This window comes from Oreochromis aureus, linkage group 12 (genome assembly GCF_013358895.1).
Source record: "Oreochromis aureus strain Israel breed Guangdong linkage group 12, ZZ_aureus, whole genome shotgun sequence".
In the NCBI taxonomy this organism is placed as follows: Eukaryota; Metazoa; Chordata; class Actinopteri; order Cichliformes; family Cichlidae; genus Oreochromis; species Oreochromis aureus.
The window spans coordinates 7,177,022-7,183,021 of NC_052953.1; the positions used below are offsets into that span (position 1 = coordinate 7,177,022).

At 37.9% G+C, this 6,000-nt stretch overlaps 2 long non-coding RNA genes across 2 annotated transcripts; one reads left to right on the forward strand and one right to left on the reverse strand.

The window, feature by feature from the left end:
* The first annotated feature begins 1,499 nt into the window (after positions 1-1,499).
* Positions 1,500-4,250, forward strand: LOC120443168. Its single transcript, XR_005615206.1, has 5 exons — positions 1,500-1,668; positions 2,401-2,517; positions 2,691-2,800; positions 2,936-3,141; positions 3,297-4,250. It is a non-coding gene; the product is annotated as an uncharacterized LOC120443168 (long non-coding RNA).
* Positions 3,868-5,131, reverse strand: LOC120443169. Its single transcript, XR_005615207.1, has 2 exons — positions 4,594-5,131; positions 3,868-4,462 (listed from the first exon to the last, which is right to left on the reverse strand). It is a non-coding gene; the product is annotated as an uncharacterized LOC120443169 (long non-coding RNA).
* Positions 5,132-6,000: the final 869 nt, after the last annotated feature.

The window sequence follows — 6,000 nt, forward strand, 5'->3', positions numbered from 1 at the left end:
CACACGTATGGGAGATGGGACACTGTACGCAGACAGCACCAGATCTCTCACCGAAAACCACACAACAATAGTTTTTATGAACATCAGGGTATTGGAACGCCCCCTCATGCGTAAAGTAGGTACAATACAATCAATGTTGACAACTTTTAACACATTAAAAGAACATCTTCTTCTTCCCGAGGCCAGATCCTTCCCAGTAATCTTCTAACTCTGCTTATCCCCTGGAACAAACAGTCTCTCCTGCAAGCATAATCAAACAGCTACAAGGCTTTGCAAACTATTATTTAAATGTTTGAACTCTCCCCTCTACATGAGTTTAACTGCTGCTTGTATGTGTGCCTCGACCTCAGCATTCACTCTGTCTATAAGGACAGAGGCCAACACTTCATGTGTGCAATAACCTAACTGAAACCATACATGTAATAAATGTTCTAATCAAATGCCACTACTCAAAGCTTAATCAAAAGAGTATAAATGAATAAAGGATCATGATGAATAACATGATATATGTGTTTTGTAAGCATGTGTGCCTTTTACGCTCTCGTCACTTCCTCAATAGATCAGCCAGACATCCCGCTGACTGTAGCTTTTAACCCTTACTGACGTGAGCACAACTCCATAATAAGCACCAAGCAGCAATATGTATAAAGATGATCATGGTTACACCTGCAATGAAAGATTATATGATTATACCAACACCTGTAAATAGAAGATTAACATGAGGTTATAACAATCACTGTAATACAAACGTTAATGTAATGTCAATAGCTTCAATAAATGCTTTTAATGCAATGCTTATTATATGATTCTGATGTAATGATAAAATAACAGTAAAATATCTCTTCTCAGCAGCCAGAGAAAAGCTTTTAATGTTCTTTGAGAACCCCAAAGAACTCCTCAAATAAATTAGCAAACTTAGCTCAACACTTTTAACTTTAACTTAATATATATAATTAATGTACATTTTCAAGGTCACGAGCTTCTTATTACAAGTTTCCCACACCTGGAAGCATAACAGTCACACTGGACGCAGAAAAGGCGATTTGCCATTTTGGCCAGTAGAGGGAGTGCTACATGCTTCTACTATTTTGGATCATTTCAAGTTGTTAAACGCGTTTTTGTGTTTGCTTTAAACGAACATTTTGCATCAGAAGGAATTCGTTACATCCTGAACACCAGTCTTTTCCTTTTTTAAATTACTGTCTATTTCACCTGTTCTGTTTTCTGAATGTTCACATTTATCTTGAACTTATTTGAGATTACAATAAGGAGGGGTACACTGAAATCAGAAAATTGCACTCTAAATTCAAGCTGAGGTAGGTGAGCAGACTACATATATATGTATATATTTATTTTTATTTTATATAATTTTAGTATTTTTATTTGTGTTATTTTTTATTGTATTTTATTTTTTTAGCATTCAGCCACGCCAGGTAATAAAAAAAAACATGTATTATTATTAATTATTAAAACACCATGGCCAGGTCGCCAGTCTAGAATAATAGAAACGATAAACCTACGTCCAGCACTCAGGCAATCTCCCACGTCATAAGCTTACGCAGTGACCCACAGATTACTCGCCTCCTATTTAAGTCTCCTTTCCGGCACTGCGGTCTAAAGTTACAAACTGCCCGCGCTGCACTTCTGCTTCAGACATCATCACAGCCGGTAAGTCACAGGTGCTTTGATTTGTGCATGCGCAACGGCGTTCTTTAGCTCTTATAACAGCAGTAAAGTGTTTTAAAAATAACGCAGGCTTGCACTGCACTCTCCCACAGTGGTGTGAATGCAGCCTGCAGCAGTCGCTGCAAAAAATATCTAAAGGTTTATTCGTCATGTGCTTCCGATTTTCTCCGTGAAATAGCTGTGGTTTACACAGGGCTTCATAATTCAAGACTCCAACTTGCTAATGATTCAATAAAAGCTAAAATCTCTTATTTTAGCTACTCAGACTCCAGAAGTAGCTGAATAAGTAGATAAATATTACATTAAACGTATTATTATTATTGAAGAGTGCTATTATGTGTTTTTGCAAAATTAGAATTGATCATTATGCTGAAAGGTCCCCCTGCATCATATTTTATTTTGCTCTTTTTTGTTTGTTTGTTTCATTCCCCATAAGAAATTTATTCAAGAAAGGCATTTTCTTTTTAATCTCTTATCCTCTAATTTTTAAAAATGGATTTATCAGTAATCACAGAAATAAATCACAAGCTGGAAACCTTCAAAGCTGCAAGGAACTTAAGATAATTTCCAGAAAGCATTCATGCACTAGGAACAAAAATTGAATCCCATTAAGTCAAATTACTGAACAAGGAGACCGGTCTGTGTATCTCCTACTGTTTGATACGATCCCATTTAAGATCTCTGCTGGTCTTAACGTTCTCCTCCTCGTGCCAGAACGCCTCTGAGACGACAGGATGAGTTCACGTGTTCTGAAGATTAAAGATGGGAGGTTGGTGAAAGCCTTGGATTTTGGAGACGGATTCAAGCTGTGTGCTGTTGACTCCCAACCTAGTAAGAATTTTAACAGCAAAATCATTCAGATTTGTCTAACTGACAGTCGAAAAACAGGAAACAGCATTGTTTACACTGATAGCTTTATATATGCACTGATTTATTGCATGAAATGGGTTATTGTGTCACTATTAAAGAAGTAAAGTTAATGTTATTTTTTGGGGGTTTTTTAGATGATGATACGGTCTACATAGAGAAACACTGCTCAAACAACTGGATAGCTTTTAAATTCAATCTGACGGGGAAAGACTATTTCCTAAAATGGAATAAACAGTCCCTTGAGGTAAATAGAACTTCAAATAGAACAATGCACTTTCTCTCTCTCTGTCTCCCTGTCGATCATTCAATCTAAAACTACAGATGTAGACTTGTATCAGTTACTTTTTTACATCTCTACGTCTGCTACATCTGTTTACAGCTGGTTCAGCTGAATCAGCTGGATAGTGACTCAGTGGAGTACTGGTTTCAGAAGCACAACTATGGAGGCAGCGAACACTACGGCCTCAAAACTACGTGTCAACCGCAGAAATACGTCTGCATATCTCAGGAAGACAGACGACGGCTTTTCAGGCTCAGTGACACCATGCAGGATTTGGCTCAAGTCAAAGATGAGGCAAAGTAGATGTATGTAAATTAGTTTGTTTAGTTCTTCTTTTTATGTCCCCTTTAAAATGTTCCCAGTGTTAAAATGGTGCAGGTTCACTATTTGTATCTCAGGAAATCACATTCTTTGCAGCAGCCTTCCCTAATTATTCCTCTGTGTGCTCTTTGTCCTGCAGGCGTTCGCCAACAGCCTTCTGCACACATTTACTGCTGTCCGCTCTGTCTACGAACCCAAGAGGAAGACAGTTTATCTTTAGCTGAATCCAAGCAGAACTCTCTCTTCCTGCTGTGCTTTGATAAAGTAGCTGCACTAACTAGAGCTACAAAGTCTGGCTGGCTCATTTTGTATTCGTGGTATAGGGAGAAAAATGCTTTGGTGGTTGGGTTGGGTGGTAAAAGCACAGATTAAAACTTTGCTCTTTTTTTACATATTGTAAACTACAGGTGGTGCAAAGGGATGAGACTACTGGCCAATCTCAAAGAAACTGTACAAACATCATCCATATGTTTTCAAAAAGAATTTATTACAAATCCCAATTCTTTAGATTTTCGTATTCATCGTTCCCTTGGGATTGCAATATACACTCTCTGTATCTTTCACCTGCCACACTCAGCGACAAAAGTTTGTTCTTGGCACCACAACAAACAGATTGAAGAATTCGGAAAAAGCACCACATGTCAGGTTTTTGTACAATGTGAGTTTCTAGCCCCTGATATGATCTGAGACAGTGGCGCCCGAAGTTGGTGGGAAACTTGTTTTTGTTATATGGAAAAGTTCACAGCTACACACCTAAAATGAATTTCCTGGTCTCACACTCCAGACTGTGGCAGTCAACAAAGGAAAAAACTGCAGCAGAATTTATCATGATAAGAAAGGAAGGGAGCCAAAAGCATGCAGAGTGGCTGCAGTACACAAGGTTTTTTAGAGGTTTGACAACCCTGGCAAAAGTTCTTAGTTATTACTGCCGTTAGTAATATGTGGTGCACCAAGGAATGTGGTCTACTGTTGGTTTGTGTTGTTGTTGTTGGGTCTTTTTCCTTCGCTCCTGCATTTTGTCTTGAGAAAACAAGAATCATAAAAGATAAACAACTTCTGTTTTGTAAGGTGGAAAATAAAGTGTAAAAACGCCCCTGCTGCCATGTCTCTGCTTCTCATTTGTGTTATTTTAGAACTTTATTATCTTACTAGCTTTAAGCAGTTCTTGCCAAAGTGAGTAAAGTGCTCATTCATCTTGAGATTATCTTACTTTCTCTCTCTTCATGATGAATTTTGCTGTCATTCATTTTCCTGTTCAGGTCGCCTTTCCATCTGGACAGACTGTGTCACTGAGCATAGCAGAACCTGCAGGAAGTATTTGGAAAACAAATAGAGGTCCCCAAAAATACCTCAATTTTTTCCATATCCAAAGAGCTGCACGAACAGACACAAACTCTGCAATACGAATCTGGATCAACATAGTACAGTGCTGGGACCTTTATGCTTCGTTCCCTGTTTCCCTGGTTGTAGTACAGGCACAGTGTCGCAGCCTCTGGTCCATGAATGGTCTGTATATATGTGACATGCATAGCAGACGTCATCAGGCTAGGGGTTTCTTTTTAAAGATTACAATGTCACATGGGCAGTAAATTGATCTTTTTTCATGGCAGTAGTTTTCCTTCAATGTGAAAATGTTCCACAAATGCTCTTTGCATGTGTCAACAGTGGATATCTAGGCTAAAGAGTATTTTCTTACATTTGTGTAACTAGTAAGTACATTGTTGCAAAACTGTTGGGCAGCTGTTATTTTGTTTGTTTTTCCACCAAAATGTCTACAGTGACAGAATTTTGGAGAATATTTAGTGATGTCCAGCTACAGAGTAACTTGCTTAATACTTCAATAAATCCACCCAAATCCAAAAGAATGAATGCATTTCAAAACACTTACTCCTGAAGGTTCTTGTCTTGCTCATGCTGGGGAAAAACAGTGCATAACTGCAGTCATTAACCGTGCAACTGTAAATATAAATGCATTTTTTAATAAACAGACATTTCTTCTTCATGGAGTCCTGTACACGGGCAGTTAGGTAAGAGGTTATTTATATAACAAAGTGTAGTGGGTAGGGTTTGATTCCAGTTGGGCTCAGTTTCCTCTCTCTTGTGTTGCCACTGTGCTTTTGTGTAGCTGTCAGTGGAAACTTTTCAGTCTCTTAAACATAACAAACATCCTACAACAAAACATACACAATTAAATTTATTGTCAAACAAATATGACAAATTCAAAGTGCATAAAAATGGCCATAAAAGTCAAGGCAGAGTTTACAGTTTGTCTTTTATTGTTTTATAGCCATTCAAACCTGACAAAAATCCTGGACGTATACAAAAACTTTCATACGTATTCGGACAATGACAATGGTAAAAAGAGAGTGTGCGCTCTTTCAGCTTTAAGGTTTTACATTCCAGGACACACAAAACCATCTGGATCTCGCCAGGTCCTCAGATGAACCACAACACTTGGAATATTACACTGCCAAGTCAGCACACTCGACGCTAAGCAGAAAGGAATGGAAAACACACGCCCGAGGTCACAGGCCTCAGTTACAGTGTTAAATCTTAAAATTCCTGACAGCAATTTTAAAATCATAGTTTAAATGTCAGTTGTTTATGTTTATAAATGTTGTGATTTTTAGATGGTTTGACTTCCCCTCCTAATATTAACTGGAAGGTGAGTGACTGTGCAAAAAATGTTTTTGTGAGTCATATGGATTACAGCAAAAATAATTCATTGGAAAGCATCAGTGAAAACTCTGCTGCAGGCTGTAATTAAGATAAAAAATACTTTATTCATTCCATATGTGGGAAAACCTTTTGTTATAGGGCCTGAAATTACATTATTACACCAG